Raw genomic sequence first — 26277 nt, 5'->3', positions numbered from 1 at the left:
ATCTTATGTCACTGGATTTAAGTTAGTTTTTTCTTCGCAAGTGTGATAAAAAACATTGTGTGTAACTCCGGGGGTAAGAATATTGCAAACTCGGGTCTTTAATTCCCACCCTCGTATCCAATATTTCACTTACTCCCCTCGTTGCACAATGTACTATACTAGCTTGTACAATAATGTTTAAATTATGCATAATTATGTGTAGCATCTCTGACGACCGTTCTGGCCTGGTGGGTAGTGACCCTGCCTATGATGCCGATGGTCCTGGATTCGAATCCCGGTAAGGGCATTTATTTGTGTGATGCGCACAGATATTTATTCCTGAGTCATGGATGATTTCTATGTATTTAAGTATTTTTATATTATATATATCGTTGGCTTAGTCCCCTTTATTATTTAAAGAATTTCCCTATAATATTTTTATTTTTTTATTATCTCTGTTAATGATAAGTGTTAGTGGCGTTCAAAGGTTAAACTGTGTGTTATAAAACAGGTATAAGCTTATAATTATCAAAGCAATTTATTGATAGTATTATTATTTTCGTTTAAAAATAAGTATCTTATAGTAATTTTAATAATAAAACACTATCGTTTTTCCACTCAAGTCAAAAGTACTTAAAAGAGGGCAAAGTCCTATTGTTTGCAGAACACATTTCTTTCCTTTAACCTAATTAATACCCTTAAATGCTGACTCATATTTCTTAATAATAGGCCCAAAAGCCTTTGAATATATCTTACGAGGCAGTTGTCATACCGTGCCCTCGCAGGCAATAGTTTGCCACGAAAGCACCCGTTTGTCTACGGTTCTTATCACCAGGAGACGTGACTGTGAGCATACACTTAACAAACTTATATACCACACATTACCAACCCTAATACTCGTACACATAATGACCAAAATCTTGTAAGCTAAGTGCAAAAGCCGTGGTTTCGGCACCATTTTGTTTAGACGGGTGATAACGAATTTATATATATGAGGATAAGGTTGATTGTCGTTTATTTGACTGCGTGTTTGTTTGGTAAGCAGAAGTGGGCAACTGTCGGGTGACAGATGACGGTGCTGCGAAGCTCTTTCTTGCCTTGTTTTCTAGACCCTTAACTTGATTTAGCTGATGCAGATAATAATGCACGGTTCAGTTCGAGAAACTCAATCTTCTTACAATGTACAATTTTATTTATTGTGTCACGTACCCATTTATTATGGTTTTCGGGAACCAAAAATACAAAAAATGTCGTATTACTTTAAAGTAGTTTGTGCTCCGAGGAATTGTTTGGATTAATCCCTGCCGCTTCTTTTCGCCATCGCCCTACGGCAACATTTCCATCCTCATCACTTAGATGGTTGGCAGTCCTCAACTGTGCGTTTTTCCAGGAACTTTCTGCCTCGCACAGCTAAATGTGTGGAATGAACTGTCGCCTGCGGTATTTCCGGATCGATACGACCTTCAAACCTTCAAGAAAAGAGCGTACTCCCATCTCAAAGGCCGGCAACGCACTTACAACCTCTCTGGTGTTGCAGGTGTCCATGGGCGGCGGTAATCGCTTACCATCAGGTGATCCGTCTGCTCGTTTGCCTCCTCTACCATAAAAAAAAAAGTTTGTACTAAAATTAAAATGGATAAATATGAATTAAATCGTCAAAAACGAAGTAAATAATGCTTAAGTAAAACTTTCTGATGGCGCAAGACGAGAGTTTCAAAATATTTAATATATGTTTCGAACATAAATTTTAGATTTTCTAATCTAACATTTATGTTCGAGTTTTTTTTTTTAACCATTGTTTTATTGTTCGGCGCTATATTTTGCTTCAGTCATTAATATCCGACCACATAGCAAAATACTTTACCTAGTGGGAGAGGACACTGTGACACGAGAATATGATTAAAATATATATGAAGTACATATTATTATTATAACTTTGTCTGTTATATTCAAACGATAAAACTTTTGTTTAACTACTACTACTCCGTTGGCTCAGCGACCCAAAATGAGACTTGGCCTCCGACACAAGACAGCGCCACTTTTCTCGGTCCTGTGCGACCTCTCGCCAATTGTCGACTCGAAGCTCGCGCAGATCCGCCTCCACCATGTCGCTCCAGCGATACCTAGGGGGTTGTTTAACTACTTGTAAAAAAATTGAAGTCTTCAGACTTCCTATTATTCATACAAATTAATTAGTATCTTCAATGTACACCAACACATTGTAATTGTAGTTGCTTGTCACGCTTTAAGCAATAAACATTACAAAATTCGCAATACATTGCGTCTAAGAATAAATTTTAAAGTAGATCAAAAATATATTTTTGGTTAGTTTGAGGAGTACAGCCGACATTTTAATTTTATTGTCCTGTTACATGGCCCACCCGGTATAGGGACCGTGCGCGTTCAAGGGTCAACTTGTGGCCTGAATCGGAACCATAAACATGTATATTTACACGTCACGTGTTTTCTTGTGCATAGTAGGTTCTGCCATCTCGTGGGCTACATCGGAACAGTAAACATCACATTTACGCCTCGCGCCAAAAATCTGACGGCTCCTGTGCTGCCTCCTACAGTTCATGCACGCTCCCTATAGGTATTTAATAATACTCCTTTTTATCTGACATTACAATACAAAGGTGCAGTCAGTGTCAAAAATACTGCCTGCCTACTTTATGTTACTACGACACAGCTTTTTAAATTTCAGACAGGGGGACGGGACATTATAGACTAAGCACCTACATATAAATACTTCAGAAGTATTTTACATAAGACATCACAATGATGACCAAAATATATATAATGTACATGGGCGACCTTATGCGTATATGTAAGCGTCCTCTTCCAGTTAACCTTTGAGCAATTGAAAGAAAAAAAAACTAGACAGATAAACGGACACTACATACGTATAGAAAGTAAATTATGGTCCAATTACTACAAACGTAAATAAAATTAACTAAAAATAATTTAATTGGCCATAACTTCTGCGCTAAATAGTCTGCATTCGCTAAATAGAAGCTGTGAGACCACTGGAGCAAGATTTGCACAAACAAATAGTTTGTGTAGGGACATTAACGGTCTAAGAACAGATAGCGCCTTGTTGGAATCAGGAGGCCAATTCGAATGTACACTTTGATATCAAAATGATGTAATTTAGTTATTAATCACGCGTACCTTTCGTTCTTACTTGTCCGCACCTGAAGCGAGAGAAACGCACGGGCGAATGAGAATAAAATGAATCAAACATTGACATATATCTAAGGACGGCCTTACGGGCACTAAGAATGGTGTGACTTAAGTAGTGTCACTCACGAATTCGAGCCAATCGTTCAGTCTTACGCAACTAGTTGCGACCAATCGCGCGCGTGATGTGATGTGAACTCATCAACCAGTCGCGTTGTGGCGTAAGACTGCACGATTGTCTCGAATTTGTGTGCATGACACCGCTGTACTTCTTTGTCGTTGTACTCTTTGCAGAGCGTCGTGGTCAACTGCTGACATCAGGCGCAGATGTTGCTTGCCGTACGATTCCTCGCCATTTCTCGGTTGGGGGACATTCTGGCAAATGCGTTCAGGGGTCCCTTCATGGCAGATTTGATTTGGTCAGTCCATCGCATAGGTGGCATTTTACGCGGTCTTTTTCCGTTTGCTCTACTCTGCACCACTAGTCGCTCTAAGGAGTAATTGTTTCACCTCGAGACATAACCGAAAAAACTGAGTATGTGGGTCTTTACGACAGTCGAAAAGTGCTGCTTGATACAGAGTTCTTTAAGTATGGAGACATTAGTCCGAAAGTCGGTCCAGGATATCCCCAGCAATGTCCTCTAGCACCACATTTATTTTCTAGGGCGTCTATCTTCTTCTCCTCTGTCATTCGGATAGTCCAGCTCTCCACAGCATATAAGAATATGGGAAAAATGAGGGCCCGTACAAGTCGGACCTACGTGGTGTTTGTGACGTTTCGGTTCTTCCAAATTCTCTTCAAGTTATCCATTGCGGTTCTAATCATACCCATTGGTCGTTTTACCTCATCTTCACAGTCGCCTGTGTTTGATATTAAAGCTCCAAGATAGATGTAGGATTGTACCACACCGCTGTACTAGCCCCATTATAATTGCCCGTAAGGCCCGTCCTTAGATATTTGTCAATATTACAATGTGCAAAAACTACCCACATTTAATAATTGTTTGTTTTACAAGGGGGCAAAGTTGTTGATTAACCGCTCGTGCTGATATTGATACCCGTTGCTCGGGTTACTCGGGTATTCCGAATTCGAAAGATTCCAAGATTGACCCACGAGCTTAGCGAGAAGTGGAATCCTGAGCGTTGAGAGGGTTTTAAGGCACGAGGGTTAAATAAACGTTGCCTCCGAATGAACATAAAAAAATTCACCACACCGACGCGTGGAAAATGCTAACTATGAAATAACAAAAAAAAATCAAACCAAATCAAATCCAAATGAACGTAATAAAAAAAAATCATTCAAAATCATAATTTAAAAGTCAATTCTACCAGCTAACATAAGAAAACAACTCAAAATTTGCATCGGATTACTTTGCTCCACATGTGGATAAATGTCCGTTGAACGAAGACATTTATGAGTTATTTTGATTAAACTCTTTTAACACATTCGCTACCAACGTTTTCGTAGTGCTACGCTCGTAGCCGATCCCAGCGTTTTCCCGTTTTTTAGAGGAAAGCGAACAGAAAACTTGCCGAGCGGGTTCCCATCACTCAATGTGTTAAGACTGCCAGTCGCAAGAAGTGACGCCCTTTGGACTAAATTTTAATATGATTCCCTAAGTTATAATTACGTCATAATCCTTGTCTCAATCGATTAATACATTATAACGTTTATAGGATGTAATTTGTTAGGAAAAGTAGAAGTAGAAAAAAAATTCTACACAAAAAAATAATTGCAATATTACGCTTGATAGAACTCAGCGATTACTTTTTAGGGTTCCGTACCTCAAAAGGAAAAATCGGAACCCTTATAGGATCACTTAGTTGTCCGTCCGTCTGTCTGTCTGTCTGTCAAGAACCTTTTTCACAGGAACTCGTGGAGGTATCAAGCTGGAATTTATATCAAATACTCAGGTCTACTGTCCTTAGAGCTGTGAAAAAAATCAAACTTCTACGCTAACGCAATCAATCACGGCTGTATTTTAGCCGTTTATGCCGCAAATTTCCGCAAATTTTCGACACTCGCAAGGGAATCAAAATCTACAGGGTACTTCCCGTGAACTCAGAATCTTGAAATTTGGTACGAAGCAACGTCTTATAGCACAGATAAAGGTAAAATTGCGAAAACCGTAATTTTTATATACATCATAGAATAAAAATATTTTTAATAATTGATAGCACTTGGCCGGTTTTTTATTATTAAAACACAAAAATCCGCGGACCCAAACACGCACATCCATCTCGCTCATCCTTACCTACGCTCAGTGAGAGTGAGAGAATAACACGAATCTACTGGGCTTTAAAAACATTTTACCCAACTCACAGTAAAATGTCCACCGCTAAACGTAGCTTCATTCCATCTATCAGATACAGTAAATCAGATTTGTCGTCAAATTTATATGTGAATACGATCCGTTTATAGCGTTCCAAGGAATGTACATTGTAAGCGAATTTAATATATTATATTACTTTCCAAGAATGTATCTTGAAAATGTCATTTCCAGGAGCGACATTCAAATTTAGAAACGTGTTATTGATATGTTTTTATCAGGACTCGGAACCGGTTTATTTTTAAATCCCGAAATAGCCGAATATTTTTAATTATTTTATACTCTTTACGTAGGACTGGATCATGTATTTAGGTTACAACTTCGCATTATTAGATAGTCCCATTAAAAATGAAATAATAAATCAAAAAACGAAAAAGAACGTAATAATACCGGTATTTTTTGTATGAAGGAAAAACCGGTTCCGAGCCTTGGTTTTTAAAGCTCAGACAGTGCGACACTTACATTTTAGTTACGTGCGATTGTATTTGTGATTGTGCATTTTATTGCACATAAACAGGTTAACATAATGCGTACTTATCTTTGATGCGTGTAAAAAACCCGGGTATGTCCTTAAACTACGTCCAAAAGCGAGGTATGGGCACTGTGAATGTCATCTCGCTTTGTGTGGTAGGGCACAGCACAGCGGATGTTATTCCAGATCTAGAGCAGAGCCCAACCGGGGAAGCCGCAGAAAACCGCAGCCAAATAACACTAGACCCTACTCATAGTGTTGTGTTTCTGCTGGTGAGTAAAGTTGCTAGAGCGCAACGAGGGTGCGGAGAGTTAGGGTCGGCGCATGTAACTCTGGAGTTGCAGGCGTACATAGGTTAGGTACGGAGACTGCTTACCATCAGGCGGGCCGTATGCTTGTTTGCTAGTATTAACTAGGGTCTCTATAAGCTGTAGACCTCGCGAGCATAGCTTGAAATTCAATAAATGTATGGCTCCGCAAATTCGAAAAAACTCGAAAACTAAACTTACAAAAACAATCTATTTAGAGCATGTTTCACGAAGTCTGAACTGGATATAATTAATTAGCATTAACAAATAAATTAAACGCCAGATAAAACTTCCTGCAAAACTTAGCACTTTATCTACCAGTAAAGCTTATTTGCATATTGGGAAACCTCAACAATGACTTCATTCGTCATATAAGTGGCAAGTAGCTCATTCATTACGTTACTTGGACATTATATAATTGTGCGTTTAATCAGCAAACCTGGGTGCGTAGACAAGGTGCCAATCGTTCACGCTCCGTAGCGTAACGTACTAACGTAGTTATCTCTCTCTATCATTCTTTCATATTACAGCGCGGCTTACGTGGACGATGACTCACGAATGCAACGCAGCGCGGCGCGGCGGCTCAACGGCATTCGGAGATCGCCCACGTAGGACACTTCCATAGGTATCAAAGGATTGAATTCACCCGCGCCGCGCCGCGTCGCTTCGCGTTCGCGAGTTATTCGCTCAGGTAAGACACTGCCTTAGTGCGACAGAGACACGCGTGCGTTACGGAGCGTCAACAATTGGCATCTTGTCTACGCACTTTGCTTACAAAATTTCACGAGAATAGGTTGAGAATTGTGGCCTCTACAGGTCTCGAAGCTCCTCAAGTCGCGAACTTCTGACATACGAAAGCATTTTTGCTCAAGCTGAAATGGAAACCTTCGCTAACGCTCGGTCAGTTACAACACACTCGTCTAAAATCTTCATCAATCCATAAACTAAGTACTACGACGTCACATTTACGAGCTACATTCCCATAAATCTCTTAAATGACGTTACAACTTGTCACCCACTTTAGGTCCCAACTTAACAAAAAATAATGTGACCAAACGGCCGAGGGCGGACAGGACTGATTGTAAACAGTCATCCATTATATGGTGCCAATAGGTACTGACTGGACACTAAAAAGTTATAACGAAAATGAAACCGATTGATGGTGCTCAAGTTGTGAAATAAAGCGGTGGGCCAATTATTTTATTGAATTTTTTAGTGACCGTAAACCGATTTGCTAAAATTTACAATCAATGCTCGGTACAGGTTTAAAATATACCGGTATATTTTGATACGCTTAAAGACAGAATTAGACAAATCCTATAAAACAAAAAATTACCGTCAGTTTTTAAACGCTGGCAACATTTTACCATAAACAAGAATCAAAAGCTGCGTAAGTTTAATTTTTCATTGATATTTGTTAGTTAGAAAATGAATGGCGCCATTCATCACATGGCTGGAGCACAAAACCATAGTTTTGATTTGTTAATAATATTGAAGCCAATTGCAGTAGCTTTCATTAAATACATAGAAAACATAAAGGACGAATGCCGTTAAATTAGCGTTTCTTAAAAATATGCCACTTTCATTGACTTTGTATTTATTCAAACATTTTGTGTTTTTTCCACTCAGAATCACGAGCTCTTTTGATCCCAATAATATAAAAAAATGTCCCAGGCTTTTTTCCTACTGTGTTACCATTTCCCCATATACTTTGTATGGCAAAAAAAGGAAAGGAGACACTTGTTTTCTACCATAAGGATGAAAAGGGCTCGCGATCCTGACTAGAAATAACACAAAAGTGGCAAAAAAGGTCACATAAAAAAGTGGTAAAAAAAGAAACGCTTAAATAGTATCCAAGCTAAGACAACACGTCAACTATATGAAAGGTCATTGGTACGAGTGAAGGAAGAATGAATGAATTAATGAAAGTTTATTCACAAGAACATACTCGTATATGGTACATTAGAATCATTAAGTGTACATTACTCGTATTGACCCTCGATACGTACGAGTAACGTACTAATACGTATACAGTTATACGTATTAGTACGTTACTCGTACATATCGAGGCTTTATTTCGAGGAACGTTTAAGTTAAAAGAATCCAGTGATTCTTTTAACTTAAACGTTCCTCGAAATAAAGCATTCATCGCCGGACATTGTTTGATCACTGCCTGTCGCTATTGTATTGCGCCAAATACAAAAGCGGGAAAAACAAATGCGAAAAACAAAGGCTTCGGCATCAATTATTACTATTTCAGCCTCGCCACTTGTGAACTACAGTTAAACGAAAAACTAAAAGGGATTTATTTCGTTCACTTTCCGATAAACATGACGAAAACAGGGTTATACAGGGTAATATGTTTTTGGGGCATATTTAGCTTGAGGTCAGGTGGGGTAACAGAAACATCGTTTATTTTGGTCTGGGCAAAATAAACAGTATATTATAAGGAAATTCCTTCTTTGCATAAATCAGTTTTATTAAGGAATTAGTTTTATTTTTAGTATTAGGTACCATTTAATTTAGTTTTTAATATCTTTAAGTATCTGGGTAAATAAACAGCTCCTCAAAAGCTGTTTATTTTCCCTACTTTCCCTACACGTGTTTTTCTTGTCCCATGGTTCCTTTTATCTAATATAAATATTCTAACTTTATTATTTTCAAACATTTTTTATCAATTCTTACCAGAGAAACTACACGCGATGAATATCAAGTCAACATGTACGCTAACCTATTACAATGCTCTTTGAAGCTGGAAATGAAGGCCCAGGCGCCTAGATAGATTGTCCTTAAAATAACTGCAGCAGTAATGCTGGTGTATTCTGAATCCGAACGGTAATTTTACCATTCTGATTTGTGTGAACATGGTCAATTATATTTTTTTCAATCCTTCCGTCTTAATACAAGGCTTTACGTCACATTTCTGGCCTCCATGTTGCATTTTAATTTTTCGAAATATTTAACCATAAGTACTAATTTATTTTGCCTTATTCTTATATTCTATAGGTACTAAGTAGGTACTTTCTATCCCCTACGGATCATAACCGACATTTTTTTTTTTATTCCCCTGTTTTCCGCAGTTGCACTACTATACAAAACACCCAATTCGTGTTAAATTAAATTTGATCTTTCAAAACAATAGCGGAAGGTGAGGTACGATTGTTATTGCAAATAATTAAGCTGATGTTCAAAATATATTAATCGTCTAATAAAATAACAGGCTGAATGTATTCAAAACTGCTCAATTGGATAGTCTAGACTCGTTTCAGAATTATATTATGGTACAGTTTTCTGAACGAATTTCGTCGAATGCAACTTGGATGAGCAGCGTTCGGGAAGCTACGTAACATCTTCTCGTCCAAAATACCGCAGTGTCTCAAGACGAAAGTCTTCAACCAGTGTGTGTTGCCAGTGATGACATACGGCACAGAAACGTGGTCGCTCACAATGGGCCTCATATGAAGGCTCAAGGTCACTCAAAGAGCAATGGAGAGAGCTATGCTCGGAGTTTCCCTGCGTGATAGAATCAGAAATGAGGAGATCCGCAGGAGAACCAAAGTTGTCGACATAGCTCAGAGAATTGCCAGACTTAAGTGGTAGTGGGCGGGCCACATTACTCGCAGAACCGATTGCCGATGGAGCAGAAAGGTTCTCGAGTGGCGACCACGTACCGGAAGACGTAGCGTGGGAAGGCCCCAGACTTGATGGACCGACGATCTGGTTAAAATCGCGGGAAACCGTTGGTTGAGGGCAGCGAATAACCGTTCGTTCTGGAGATTCTTCGAGGAGGCCTTTGTCCAGCAGTGGACGTCTTTCGGCTGAGACGACAGTTTTCTGAACAGATTATCATACGAATATGCAAGCAAATCCCAAAGCTTATTTCCAGCGAATGGCTTGGAAAAAGATAGCCTTGAAAAGCTTTAGCCCAGGAAGCAGCCAAAACTAATACAACTGAAACCAAGGATGATTGTTTAGCCAGGCCACTCTAACCAAAACTGACTATATTTCAGTTTGATGGTCAGGTAGGTTGGGCCACAATATGATGAAAGAGCCGATCCTTCTTTTTCAATCTCCAACTCAAAACCACCCTGCACAGTATTATAGAGTTATAAAGCAGTTGAGGGTGCGAATGGGAGTTGATTCTTTGTTTAACGTCCCATTTTCAAGATTCACGCAGACCGCTGTTTGGTGAGCTATGTGCGGGTTCTTATCTGATAAATAGGTCTGTAAAGCTTTGCAGCCTATTTAGGAGGCTTTTTAACCGGATTACGACTTTAGAGGGCAATTTTATGCTACGGTATGAGGTCTGTTTTGAAATAAGATTTAAAACTAAAGTAATAAGTTTTTAATCATTCTAGGTTTTTTTACTCGTATACGTTAAGTATTGAAAACACAATTCAACATCATATCAAAAGAGTTTTTAATTAAAATTAAAATGTTCAGATAAACTTTCATTGCAAACTGTATTGCTGCAGTCAATTATTTCTAAATGTAAATCAGGAGTCGAATTTGATATTCATTTGATTTTAATTACTCTCAGTACATCCCGCGTGAATTAATAACACTAAACATGGTTGTGTTATTACAAAAGTCCGTTTAACCTTTTCTTTTCTTTATAATCTGACCAGGAGCCCGATTCTTGTTTTAATTTCCTGTTGGATATGATCTGTCATCTGTCAATAGTGACATTTTTGGGCAGTGACATTTCAGAAATTAACACAGAATTGTAAAGCAGGACTGTGGTTCGAGCGCCATCTTGATAGTCACGCCTCGTGATGAATTGCTTTGTTTTTTGCTCATTCATATTGTTTAACGTGTAATATCGATAGCTTATTATACAGTAAACTAATGTGGTAGTGTGCGATGAATGGAGAATTCATCTTGAAACGCGTTTATCCACGATGTTGGAGTCAACGGCCGGTAGTCCACGTGCTACTTGTAAAGTCCAGCTATCGCTTTACAAGAGCTGATAAAATCACCGTACACTGTCTTGTACTAACCGGACAACTTTAGTCGTATTAAAGCTTCTAAGACCTTGATACTGGCGAAAATAGTCCCACTGGACTGAAGCCATAATTTTAAAAAAAAAGAAGAAGAATTGTAAGGCAGTCAGATACCAGAAAGTGGCTGAAAAACTCACACATTTTTATAATAAAATCATGACAAAGTAAATAGCCGTCATACATACACGCCCACATATTTGCAAAGCAAGCTAATTGATGACAATTACAACGGTCGGTCTCATTATAATAAAGATTAGGTTTATTTATTAGGTAAGTTAGATTTACAATTACGTTATTATTTATTGTATTTTTATTATTCTAGTAGCCAACTGTTGACGCCGCTTCGCTACGTTTACCATTAATTATATGTTTATTCTGAGTTCAATCTTGTTTCCACTACACAGAGCATATATTTGCATTGTATCGAGCCGCACCCAATCATAACACCTGAATATCGCGTGATATGTATAATTAGCCAATCACAGCTCCGCATCCTCACGACACATATGCCGGAGCCTTCAGCTCCCTACACTTGCTTTCCTATCGCCACACAAACCACACTATTCAAAAATATCTAAAAAACTGTAATTAAACAGTATTTATTATATTTGATTTGTGGTTTGCTTTCTAAAAAATCTAAATCCTTGTTCCTATACGGAACAAAATGGCGACCGTGACCGGACCTGCAGCTATTAATCAGATTTCGAAGTCTCCGTTGCAGTTCCTTTGTTCCTAAGCGACGAGTTCTCCGCCACGTGCGCTACGTGCAGCGCCTAGATGCCTGGAGAAGTTCCAAGGCATCAGCTGTGCCCTATCCTGTGCATCGTGCAGCGAGACCCGATCGCCCCAGCGTCTGAGAGGCGCACCTACGACCCACCACGGAGTACCTCCGCCACGTGTGCTACGTGCAGCGCCTAGTTGCCTGGAGAAGTTCCAAGGCATCAGCTGTGCCCTATCCTGTGCATCGTGCAGCGAGACCCGATCGCCTCAGCGTCTGAGAGGCGCACCTACAATCCACTACGGAGTACCTCCGCCACGTGTGCTACGTGCAGCGCCTAGTTGCCTGGAGAAGTTCCAAGGCATCAGCTGTGCCCTATCTTGTGCATCGTGCATCGACTCCCTATCGCCCGCGTCTAAGAGGCGCGCCTACAATCCACAACGGACTCACGGCCTACACGCAGCAGCCACGTGCCACGTGCCACGCCGCACCGGAAAGCGCCTACTTTGTTCTGCCTGCCCTATAATCAAGTGAGCCCGTTCCTATTACTTTCCTAGTTCACTCCTCTTTGATATTTGCCAGGAGCGAATCCAGTTACTCAAAAAAAAAAATTATAGCCTAAAATACCTACTCAATTTTTCCAACCGAAAGGCCTAAAAGACAATCACCTACCTATATTTCTGCTTGCAGAACCTACTTTAAGCGATTAGAAATACCTATCTTTACCAGTTGCACTCCTATTACTCTAAATAATCTTTGTTAGGCACCGCTAGCATTGCATTTGTAATAGCCTACTTCACTGTGCAGCTAACTTCATTAAAACATTAACCTGTTTAAAATATTTTTGTCAATTTTCCAATACCTAATTGCACCCACGTGGTCACGCCTGTTCATAACCTAACAGTTTCCAGCCAATCATTTCATTTCCTAAATTTTAAAATTAAAGTTTGCAATTCTTGCCCACTCGCTTATCGCATCGAATCAGCTGTTTAGCCCTTCATTTTTTGCTATTCCAGTGACCTACATTCGGTGCAGTATCCACAACGCCCAGGAGTGCTGCGCGAGCGCACTAGTTCCTCCGCGCGTGCCCGAGAGTTCATTATCGTCTGGCAGAACGTACGGCGCATCGTGGGACCATTGAGCGAGGAGCGTATCGTAAATATTATATAACTTGTTTACGTACATTTGCATTCATTTTGCCTTGATAATTTCATTGTGACAAGTGATTCTTTATGTCGCCTATAGATTCAAAAATGCCAGAGAAAACGCCAGAAGAACAACTTAAAGTACTTAAAACTAGACTTAGTTCAATTAAAGGTCGACTAACTATATTTAAAACCTATTTGGATACTTTATCCGTTCAACAAAATATTTCGCCCTTAGAAACTAAACAACTTTCAATGAAATTATCGAGAATGCAATCTTTATATAGTGACTTCGATGAGGTGCAAAGTCAAATAGAGATTTTAAGTGATTCTAACCAAGCTAACGAATTGACAGTCCGCGATAATTTTGAACAAGAATTTGATTCGAACATATCAATTGCCCAAGATATTTTGGAAGTCAACTCGCCTTCCAGGGATGCCTTGAACAACACGGGTTGTTCTCTGCAGTGTCATTATGAAGCCAGTGACGTTCTTGGATTTAAACTCCCTGTTATTAAAATACAAAATTTTGATGGTTCTTCTTTCAAGTGGCTCGAGTTTAAAGAAACATACATTTCTTTAATTCACGAAAATACCAAAATTAAGAACGTACACAAGTTTCACTATCTTCTTTCGTACCTGGAAGGGGAGGCGGCTCGCGTTCTAAGTAACTTAGAAGTATCCGATTCTAATTATTCCGAGGCTTGGCAGCTTTTGTGCAAACGCTATGACAATAAACGGCAATTAATAAACAATCACTTAAAGGCTTTATTTAGTATCGAATCAGTGCGAGAGACCGACAAGTCCCTTCGATTTATTGTTGATCACGTGACTAAGAACTTGCGGGCTCTGTGCACTCTTGGTTTGCCCGCTGAACGGTGGGACGTACTAATAATTTACATGGTGTCGTCAAAATTAAATAGCGACACTTGTTATAAATGGGAAGAACACAGAAATACGCTTCCAGAAATTCCAACTTTAAATGATCTTTTTGATTTTCTCAAAGCCCGGGCTGATGTTTTAGAGACCGTCCATAGACAGAAACATGACAAGTCTAGGCATTTGCCGCATCCGCCCGCGCCTAAACCTCAAACCTAAATTTATTTATTGCGATAATGGTCGTAACTTTGTCGCAGGCGCTAAGGAAATAAATAGTCTTCTAAGATTAAATAAAATTTGTGACTTTGCAGCTCAGCGAGGGATACAATTAAAAAATTACTTTTAGGTATATAATTATACGCTCCTCGCTAGTGGTCTCGCTGAAGCTGGCATTCGTTCTGTCAAACTTCATATATAGGATATTAGGGCCGACACATTTAACTATCAAGCAACTGGCTTCTCTGTTTGCCAATATTGAAGTTATCCTTAACCTAACAGCCGATCCCTCTGTCCTGTCAACCCATCATCAAATGTTTTCCAGCCGCTTGCCCCGGGACACTTTAATTGGCAGGCCCCTCACGTCGTTGCCGTCTCCGAGCATCCTGGGTGTCATCTCCACTTCCCGTCGTCTAAACCTAGATGACTTCGTCTGTCTTCGTCACCATAATGAGCTTGAAAGCTGTACGAGCTTTCAACGGCCGGGAGGATGTTCACGCCGCTTCGCTACGTTTACCATTAATTATATGTTTATTCTGAGTTCAATCTTGTTTCCACTACACAGAGCATATATTTGCATTGTATCGAGCCGCACCCAATCATAACACCTGAATATCGCGTGATATGTATAATTAGCCAATCATAGCTCCGCATCCTCACGACACATATGCCGGAGCCTTCAGCTCCCTACACTTGCTTTCCTATCGCCACACAAACCACACTATTCAAAAATATCTAAAAAACTGTAATTAAACAGTATTTATTATATTTGATTTGTGGTTTGCTTTCTAAAAAATCTAAATCCTTGTTCCTATACGGAACACCAACAAATACCTGAAGCAATTAACATTAAAATTATAACGAGTATACTTAAATCAATTTCATTATTATTTTATACCAACCAACACTCAATTTCGCGAAGGCTCAATACGCTTTTAAGTTATTAATTTATTACAAAATATTTTTCATTTAATAACGCAGAAATATCCATTACCCAGTTTAAATAGGCACCCTGAATCCAATTCAGTGTATAAAAGCGAGGTAAAATTTTCTTTTTGAGGCTGTGAACGTTGTGTCAAGTTATAATGGTTTTATTTTTGATACATTTTAATAGATTACTACCGGCGGGGTTAATTTTGTTGAAGTGTTTACACAATTTATATCAAAATACTATGATAGTTTAATCATTAACGTAATTATTAGGTACCTATAAGTACATACAGGTTGATTCTGGAGATGTGACCAGTAGTTAAAGTCAGCATTTGATATTGACCACCATGCCTGGGAAACCTTAGCTGAAGACCGTGACGGATGGCGCAAGCGTGTTGTAGAGGGAAGAAGGCTATGAGACCAAGCCTGGTTTAATGCATTAGAGAGCAAAAGGTGTCGCAGAAAGCAAACCGGGAATGGAACCTCAGGAGGCATGAGCTTTCTTTGCCAAAAATGTGGGAGGTCGTGTCGCTCACGCATCGGCCTCCACAGTCACCAAACGCTTTGTCTAAACAACAATGCTTAAATCGTCTGCAATAGACGCAAAAGCCTATGGTGATGATGATGATGATGAACAGTAAGTACAAAAATTGTTAAGCCGGCATTCATAGTTATTTGTAAGGGAGTTGTTGATTTACTTGTTGAGCTAATTCAATATTAGCATGAGGAGTTGATCAACAACTTTGCTTCATCATTTATTAGACGTTTGTAATGCATTGGTTGACTGGTAGAGAATGCCTTAAAGCATTAAGTCCGCCATTTATACCTTCATGTATTGTGCAATAAAGGTTAAATAAATAAATAAATGCATTTTTACATTTATCCGCCAGTACTGAGTATTTATTATTATTTACAAAACTACAAAAGCTACAAAACTAAATTTTAAAAGCTAGAGAAATTTTCACACACGATTGCATTTATAACTAAAGTTTACGAGATAAGAAGCAATTTCAAAAATCAGCCCATGAGGGCTTGAACATTTGTATGGCGTTCAAGTTATATTTTAATCGAGGAACTTGAAACTTAGTGAAAAAGTATCGTATTAAAATAGAAAAAAAGTTATTTACTAATATATAAACTGATCCAAGGTAGTAAGTAGGTAATCAATTGTAATCGGCTGGTCTAGATAGCGCGGTCGGGTGCATTCGTAATTATCTGGGGACTGAAGGACCTGTTATTAGCAAATGCACTCTCTATCGCCTGAACGGTCCTTGACTATTGCCAATAGAGGACTAATACTTGTCTTATTACAGTGCAGGTGAATCAATTAATATGCACCTATGTAGAGCAATATCCATGTTTTAAAATTTCAACTGGATCTGTTATTTATAAGATACCTTAAGAGGATGCTAACGTAAAAGGGTCATTCCACAGAAATCTAATTCCCCTGGTCATACCTATTCGCAAATTCCCAGGAAATTCCGCTATATTAACATCTCATTTTTGGTGACTGTAACTCGTGTCAAGTTCCCTCTACAAACAGCTAAGCGGAATCTCCTGGGAATTTGCTGACTGTAGCCAGGGAAATGAGATTCCACGGGAATGAGAGTTGAATGACCCAAAATTGTATTTTCTTACAAGCTCTTATTTAACTCGCATGTATGTTAGTACGGGTCAAATCTTCCAGAATAAATTTTACCCACTTCCCGGTTTCTGATGAAGCTGAATATTTGCATACATACGTAAGTCGGGTGACAATGCAATATTATGGTATCATCGAGCTGATCTGATGATGGAGACAGGAAGAGAACTCTGTGATGAAACAACGAAACCTAATTGTGTTTGGCGTTTTTAGTATTGTCACGATGAGTATTAGTTGTCTGTGGAAAGAAAAGTACAGTCAGCGATTAAAGTTTGTAACAAAAATTAAATTTTTGCCAAAAAGTTTTTATATTGACTTTTTACACATTTTAATCCAAAAAAAATCACATCACATCATATTTGCTCGTTAAGAAGCGAAGAATGTGTCGAACAATGTTGGAAAAATGTGAGCAACCCTTTTTATTACATTTAATACGTTCGAATTTCGGGGTAGATAAATAATAAATAAATAATAAATATTATAGGACATTATTACACAAATTGACTAAGTCCCACAGTAAGCTCAATAAGGCTTGTGTTGAGGGTACTTAGACAACGATATATATAATATATAAATAATTATAAATACTTAAAAACATAGAAAACACCCATGACTCAGGAACAAATATCCATGCTCATCACACGAATAAATGCCCTTACCAGGATTTGAACCCGGGACCATCAGCTTCGTAGGCAGGGTCACTACCCACTAAGCCAAACCGGTCGTCAATCAAATATACTTACTTACTGCTGTGGCGCAGCGACCCGAAGTGGATCTTGGCCTCTGACACAAATACCGCCATGCTTCTCTGTCCAAAGCCGTTTCTGTCCAGTCGATGGCACCGAGTTATACAAATGGTATATTTTAATCAAAAACTAAATTTCATGAAAGTAAAATTATTATAGCGTAAAATTAATAAACTTCTAGGCGTATCTATTTACACAGTAATAACTAGTTTAACTTTGATTAAAATTTCAAGTGCGAAAGTGAGTTGTTGTGTACGTAAAGCAATGCTTACTTAATAACATTTTCAATAATCCTTTAGATGTCGTTATGTATTAAGATATATATATTATAGTATTTTGTTTATTTATTCTTACGAAAATCCATAATTGAATTGATTCCTAATTTTTATATGAATTTACTTGATCATTTTGATCAAGATAGTAGTGTGTAGTTAAAATGTAACCCACGCAAATGACTTTTTCGAAACTTAGGTAGAAAATTATTCCTCCGGTTTCTAATTCACTGTACCTAAAATTTCATGTCTGTAAAAAATGGATGGATGAAACGAATGCTAGTAAATGATGAGATGACGGGCGACAGCGAGGTATGGAAGAAAAATACATGCTACGCCGACCCCAAATGAATGGGATAAGGGCAAGCGAATGATGATGATGATCTAATAATCTAGAAGCACTTCATCCTTTGGCAAGACTTACGCTAATGAATGAACTAAAAACTCGAATTGGCCTGTAAATTCCATATGGCTTAAACTCTCCACCCTTTCAAAATTATTAAGTCCAAATTGCACTCAGCCAATATTTTACTGGTATTGCTACCTCATCAGTCGCATTTTGTTCGAGCGTCAAATTAAAATTCGGTAATATTTATTGTGCTCCGCGGTGCGTGAACTCGCATTTTGTGACTGTGTATTGGACTGGATGAGTATTTGGCGTAATTATCATCTGTTATTTGGAAATTATTGCGGTTAAGGTTTCATTTTGAGATTAGATCTTTTAATCGTCGTAAATTGAGTGGTTTTTGTTATTTTAAATGAGATTTTTTTGTAGAAGACGAACATGTTTAGATATGATAGTAGGATTTTTTAATGAAGACACGAATAAATGTCTTACTCTGGCTTTACTTCGGACACTGGGGAAGGGCATTAGCAATTTATTTTGCGACTTTTTTCATTCTACTCTCTTAAATAATAATGCTCCAGCTGGTTCTCATCAGCTAGATGAGCCATCAACTTTTGTTATTGCTGATATTGCGTCCTTCGAAGTCCAGCCTGACCAAATTACGAAACTTCTCAAAAATCTCTACCTTAGTAAATCCGTCGGACCTGATCATCTACCAGCTGTTTTCCTTGTAAATTACTCTGATTGCATTTCGCAACCGCTAGGTATACTCTTCAATAAATCACTTTCAGAGGGAGTCATGCCGCGCTTATGGAAATCAGCCTTCGTTACACCCATTCCCAAGAAAGGCAATAAAATCAATGTTGAGAATTATAACCCAATATCTATGTTGTGCCTTATAGCCAAAATCCTCGAGTCAGAGTCGAGATTACAACCAGGTATACGCCTGTCATAAACATGTATTCTGTCCCTGTCAACACGTTTTTCTTAAACAGAGATCTACTGATTCTAACCTTATTTTATTTAACGATTACGTGTCATGTAACTTGTAGTGGAGATCAAGTCGATGCTGTGTAGATAGATTGCAGCAAGGCGTTCGAGCGCATTGACCAAGATCTGCTATTACATAAACTTTTATCAGTAGGCATAAGAGGAGACCTCTTTCGATGGTTCTCCTCCTATGTCTTAAACAGGTCTTAAACGGTCATTCTGAACGGATTTTCATCATCGTGGGTGGAAATCCCTTTAAGAGTGCCCAAAGGATATCTACTTGGACCATTATTTTTTATCATTTTTATACCCGATATTTCCCAATGCTTTAAACACTCAAATATTCTTAAATTATTTGCTTATGACATGAAAGTCTTCCGGATAGTGAGTAACACTCTCGACTCTACTTACCTCCAAGAAGATCTTCTTAGACTAGATCGATATTGCGCCAATAATTGCTACTTCCCCAATTGGCCTCTTCTAGATCTGGAATGACATCCACTGTACTGTGCCCTACCATATAAAACTTGATGACAGTGCCTATATTTCTCTTATGGACGCAGTTTAAGGACATACCCGGGCCAAGATATTATTATTTTCCAACACACAAAGTGCGCGGCATGCTTTATATGTATTTTATTCTAAATCTTAGCCACCTTCTTTATCAATCGCGTAAGATAAGTGATAGATAATACTCGTAGTTCAATTGGCGTTTCCATTTCAAAGCAATTCGCTTAATTTAAACACATCTCGTACCCAAGGTGATCGGTCAGCCCAAAAGGGCAATTTGAGGCGCTACTTAGGGACATGTCAGCCAAGATAAGGGTCTGCTGCGGGCAGATTGATTTAACTGCGAGTTCTCGATCGTAAGTCGATACTGCTGTTATACACGGCCTACACGGGTAACGGGTGTCATGTTAACGCCATTGAAACTTACCTTTTCAACTTAACTATCAGTCCAATTCGAACGCACACTGACATCAAAATTTCCATCCAAATCATGTCATTTAGATATCGTGCATTTCGCTCTCGCTCTCGAACATGGAGGTGCTGTCCCTTTTAATGTATGTAGTCATTTTTTGTACGTTTAGCACCTTAAGTTATTTAGAAATGTAACATATAAGTAATATAAATACGATAAAAACACATTTCTACAACATTTTTTAACTAAGCCCAACCAAAAGAAAGGAAACAGGAAGGAACTGTCATGGGGACCATCATTCGACGCGAGAGGTATAAATCGTGTCATTTATGACGACGCATGCCTTAACTCGTGTTTCCATGTTAATAAATGTTAAATTTGCGCGTCATCGTGGATGACACGAACTATATACTCAAGTTGTTTAATTTGTTACTGGCAACTGCTTCATCAACATGATTAACCCTTTACTGTATGTCCTATAAAACTACTTGTTTTTGAACTTTAATAACCTGTCAATAGAGTTTAATATTATAACTGTCATATATGGCTTTGTATGCATTAAGGGATAAAGTCGTGAAACCATAACTGGCAGTCGGCGCCGCGAAGCAGTATATCACACGCTCACCGCCCCGTGCCCGCGCCGCCCGCGCCAATCAGGAAGCGTCTATTCAAATATAGACGGCCCGATTCGAAGAATGGTTAAGATTAAGATCTTGGAAAGATCTTTAAAAGATCGATAACTAAACATGTCAATATTGACGTTTATTTTGATTCCGATTCCGCTGTGATCCCATTAAGATCTATCTATGATATTTCTATAACGTCAAAGTGACATTGGTCCGAATCGAGCTGCTTCTCATACAAACGATATCTAAATGAGAACTTATCTAAACCGGAACTTATCGTTATCGTATCTCATTCTTTGAATCGGGCCGATAAACTCTGTAACGTATCGGTAAAAAAAGCGTACTTTACTGCACCGATACCGCACTGCCAAGTCGGGAAGGCGCCTAAGAGACACATGGACAGAATTACTTTTGCATTCATAATAATAATGATTCCACAATTTTACCCACCTACCTACGTTTTTACCTACTTACCTACCTACCTACGACATTATGGAAGTTCAAAGGAAGACGATCCTAGAAAAACAAGTGAAATAAAAAAAATGTGGCAATTATTTATATAAAAACATGTTAGGTAATGTAGTAACTTGCTTTTGATTTATAAATATGATCATAACTAAGTTTGACTTCATTTTAAAAACTTTGATTCGACTAAGGTATTTTCCGACGTCGCTTAATAAGTAGGTAGTTAATTTTACCCGTGTTACAAAATCAAATCACTTGACACATCATTCACCGTCGGCTTGAGTAGCTTTGGCGCTCCGGTGATATGAACAAACAAACATACACATGGAAATACCTTATTAAATGCTTGCCATTTTCGTCCAACTTTGAATTGTTCGTTTTGAAAAGATTTCCGAACCGAACATTTGGTGAAAAAGCACACGTCAAGGTTCGCATAGTGATTGACAGGTCAAAATTGTTTTTTTCGTATTTGATCGACGTTCTGAAGGTGCCACGAACAATACGAACATATACTCAATAGCTCTTTAAACTGGTCAGTATGTATAAGAATTTTATGCAAAATGCTTATTGATCTAGCGTTAGCGAAGATCCCTGTGTTAGCTTCAGCCAAAATGCTTTAGAATGTCCGGAGGTTCTCCACTGCAGGTTACATTTCTCAACCGATTCTAGTAAAACTTTTTTGAGAAGGTTCAGTAGTCAGATAGGTTTTTCTATCGTTTCGTGTTTTAGGATAATGTTAAAAATTAAATATATGATATTTAAGCTAAATTCCTTGAAAAGGCTTTATAGTCAATTTAGCAGTTGGATGTGTGGAATTTGCTTTCGGTATGAAAATAAGAACTTTGTGAGTGTGTGACCACAATTCTGGTGGTGCCGTACATAGATATATATGCATACTTACTCAAATGCTCTTTGTTGAACTAGCATACGAATTAAAGCCTAAGTATACTCTCTCGTACAATACGGAATACCTAAAGGATCGTTATAAGTTTAGTTTGCAAATATTTCCGTATTTTTTAATTAATCATCTTAGATCTTAGTGAGTTTCAATAGTAGATACCTAGTCCAGTACCAAAATTACGTAAATTGCTGGTTCAATGCTCTCAGGCTTTGGCGTTGCGCTCTAATCAATGTAGGTGTTCCATGTTCCACTGAGGGCTACTGTTCCATTGTCGTGAAACTCATTAGAGTAAGTAGAATTGAACGATCGTACTAGGTCTACCACTTATATCAGACGGTTGGTAAAGAAGTTAAGCGGTAATTTTTTTATTTTTTTTTATTTAGAACACAAACAGTCACATATACAAATGGATTTGAAGTACAATGTAGAGTACTTAACATACTTAAGAATCATAGACCTGGAGGTTCATTATTAAGTACATAATGTTAACATACATACTAACAGCATAAAGAAAATGAAATCATGAGCCATACTTAAATTCTATTTAATAGTCTTCAGAGGAGAAAAAAAAATACAATAAGTAGTAATACAGTAAGCAGGTTTGACATTACTATTTGTTTCATTAATTATCGGATATGTTGTATTTTTATTAATTTTCTAAGAAGATAGCTAAGTTTTGGGAGTTAAACTAGTTTATGTACTAGATTTTACAGTACTAAAAATAATACACATCCGTACCTTCTACCAGTTCGTATCTGATAATATCTTCTTACCAACCTCAGTCAAACGGTAGATCTATAGTCTTCAGGTGGGTTTTTACCTTTTAGTTAATTAACATAGATCTTAGTGAGTTCTCATAGTACTCCAGTCCCAGAATTACGCAGATTGCTGGTTCAATGCTCCCAGGCTTTGGCGTTGCACTCTAATCAATGTAGGTGTTCCATGTTCCAGTGACGGCTACTGTTCCATTGTCGTGAAACTCATTAGAGTAAGTAGAATGGAACGTTACTACTTATGTTGTTCTATTGTTTAAATATGTAGGTATCACCTACCTTCTCTATAAAAATAATGTACCAAGTTGGTCTCAATAACCGACATCAAAATTGAAATTATTAAAAATCTTACCAGGAGTGGCGCTGTCCAAATTATGCTGCATAAAATTGTAGAAATTAAATAAAATGGAACTGAAGGTGAAACAGTGGCGGTGAAATCATCAGTTAATTTTTCACAACCATGTCACAACATACAAATAAGATTTTGTTTTTAAAATATTGTTTGTTTAAGTAGTTATTTTGCGAAGAAAATAAAAAGTAAGCATCAAAACAAAATGGACTGAAACTCGGAAGATAACATAAAACATGTTTTAAAGTCGGTTGGCCATACATAATATAAAGTTGGCGGATTGCGATTTGGTTGTGATCTTTATCTCTTCAAGTGACAGGTAAATATATCTCAATAACATACATACATACATAATATCGAATTACGAAGCCAATTACAGGTTCTCACTTATAGAAATATAATAAATTATAAAAAAGTTTTTGCCCAACTTAATGTATAGGTACATACAAGTTTATTTATACATGCTGTAAGCAGCATAAGATTTGATTTATATATTTATATACGATCGATTAAAAAAAAAGTAAAAGAAAGAAGAAGATTTTTAAATACATATTCAATACAATTTTACAGTATCATTCGTACAATTTGTATGATTGCCATCTAGTCGCTAGAGTGCGTTAAGTTTAGCATAGTTTACTGTAGCATTACCTTACCTATATTTATTGAAATATTATGTTAATGTGATATTTGTAGAATCTGGTTACGCCTATTTTAAGGGGCCACCGTACTGGCAGTAGACGGAACCCTGTCAAATTTGTATTTGTGTAGCAACGGTTCTATGAATTGTTTGTTTACTTTTATGGATGTCAGTCGGTCAATAACAGTTCTCATGTAAACACTGAATAAATTTCTAGTATACACTTTCTTGGTTTAACTGTGCTATAGATCTCTGCTAAATAGTGATAGGTTTATTCCCCACAGTGGTTATGGGCCCAGCACGCTTTGGTGACTTAAGAGAACATGTCATGCGATTTTTCGATGTAGTAAGCCAATTAGCGGACATGGATATTGAAATGCATGATGATTTGATCTCTATAATGCTTCTGTATAGTTTGCCGTCCAGTTTTGACAATTTTAGATGTGCCATAGAATCTCGAGATGCATTGCCAAAACCAGACGCATTTAAAATTAAGATATTAGAAGAGGAACATTCCAGAAATGATAAAGAAAGTGTAGATAAGGCACTTCTTGTAAAAGGAAAGAGATCTTCTAAGCCTAAGAAACAAATAAAGCATCGTCAACACGCATATGATGCCCCTGAGCAGGCTAATTCGAAATTTAAATATAAATGTTATAAATGTCACCAGCATGGACATAAAGCCTCTGAGTGTACACAGAAGATGAAAGTACAACGTAATGATAGTGCAAAGTATGTGTCGAACTTAAATGAATTACCAGATGTTGATTCCAATTTTGTAACATTCAATTGTGTTTCAGATGTTAATGCTGTTTACAACGAGAATGGAAATTGGATCGTCGACAGTGGGTGTACGTCACATTTGTGCAACGATACAGATAAATTTGGTACTACATTACTACCGTTGCCTGGTAAGCTAAATTTAGCGACAAATTCGAGCACAAACGTACAAGGTAAGGGGACAGTAAGATTTTCTTCATGTAATAATGGTTCTAAAACTGAAGTGCAACTGCCAAATACTCTATTTGTTCCTGATTTGCGATGTAACCTAATTTCAGTAGCTAAAATTACTGATCAAGGGTATAGCGTTACGTTCAAGAAAAACATAGCTAGTGTTCAAGATAGTTATGGTAACACTAAACTTGTCGCGAATCGTAAAGGTAATCTATATTACGTCGAGGAACATTGTGATGGAGTGTCAGCGATTTCTGAGCGAAAGGTTGACGTATGGTCGTGGCATGAGTATTTAGGTCACTTAAATGCGAAAGATCTTGTCCGAGTCTTAAACAAATCTGGCATGAACTTAAAGATGACAGATGTAGCCGAGTTGTACGATTGTGATATTTGTGCGAAAGGAAAAATGAGTAGGTTGCCTTTTTCTAGATCGAGTGGGCCATGCGATGAAAAGTTGAGAATCATACATTCTGACCTCGTAGGACCCATGCGGCATACGTCAATAAATGGAGCGAAATATTTCGTAACCTTTATCGACGATCATACGAGATGGTGTGAAGTATATTTTCTTAGCAAGAAAAGTGAAGTCTTCACTACATTCAAGGTATATAAAAATCACGTAGAGAATCTATTCAGACGTAAAATAACTTATCTCCATACAGATAACGGAGGCGAATACTGTAATCGGGATTTCGACGAGTTCCTGAAGAAAGAAGGAATAGCAAGAAGATTGACAATTCCTGGAGTACCCCAGCAGAACTCGGTCGCGGAAAGAAAAAACAGGACCTTGTTAGAAATGGCGAGATGTATGCTGATTTCGTCAGGACTTTCTCCGGGTTTCTGGGCAGATGCTGTAGCAACAGCTTGCCATGTAAGAAATCGTTGTCCGACCAGAAGTCTTGAAGGTGAGATACCTTTTGAGAAATGGTTTGAACGACCTGTCAAGTTAGACTACTTACACAAGTTTGGATCTAAGGTACACGTCTTGGACAAGTCAACCGGGAAAGATAAGTTCGCACCAAGAAGCCTGGAAGGAATCTTTGTAGGCTATCTTAGAGATCGCAAGGGTTACAGAGTATGGATGCCAAAACAACGACAAGTTATCATGTCAAGAGATGTGAAATTTCACGAAACAAAAAGTGAAGGTAAAGAAAACGTGAACCTGAAGATTGACCCCTTTGAAATCGACTTGGGAGAATCGATAAATGTTCAAAATCAACCTGTATCGGTAGATGTAGAGTTCCATCCGACTCAAACTAGTGAAAATCCGGTAATACATATCTCCAATCACGAGGATGAGTGCATCGAGTCATCGAGTAGTCGTGATCCAGAACCTGAAGGAGGAGATGATGTTCCCGTTGAAGCCCGTCAAATGACAGACTATCCATATATTGTCATGGAACCATCTCAACACGATCATCATCAAGACGATGTTCATGTTGATGGGGGGAGGATAGTAAAGAGAGGTCCAGGGCGACCACGACTGGAGCGAGG

General features: G+C 38.1%; 1 long non-coding RNA gene across 1 annotated transcript; it reads left to right on the top strand.

Annotated features, from left to right (window-relative positions):
• Positions 1–10959: 10959 nt before the first annotated feature.
• Positions 10960–15003, top strand: LOC133525581 (uncharacterized). Its single transcript, XR_009800592.1, has 2 exons — positions 10960–13145; positions 14586–15003. It is a non-coding gene; the product is annotated as an uncharacterized LOC133525581 (long non-coding RNA).
• The last annotated feature ends 11274 nt before the right edge of the window (positions 15004–26277 follow it).

The sequence above is a fragment of the Cydia pomonella genome, chromosome 15 (assembly GCF_033807575.1).
Source record: "Cydia pomonella isolate Wapato2018A chromosome 15, ilCydPomo1, whole genome shotgun sequence".
Classification (NCBI taxonomy): Eukaryota; Metazoa; Arthropoda; class Insecta; order Lepidoptera; family Tortricidae; genus Cydia; species Cydia pomonella.
Note: the sequence above shows the minus strand (reverse complement) of the source record. Positions and strands in the feature narration are given on the sequence as shown.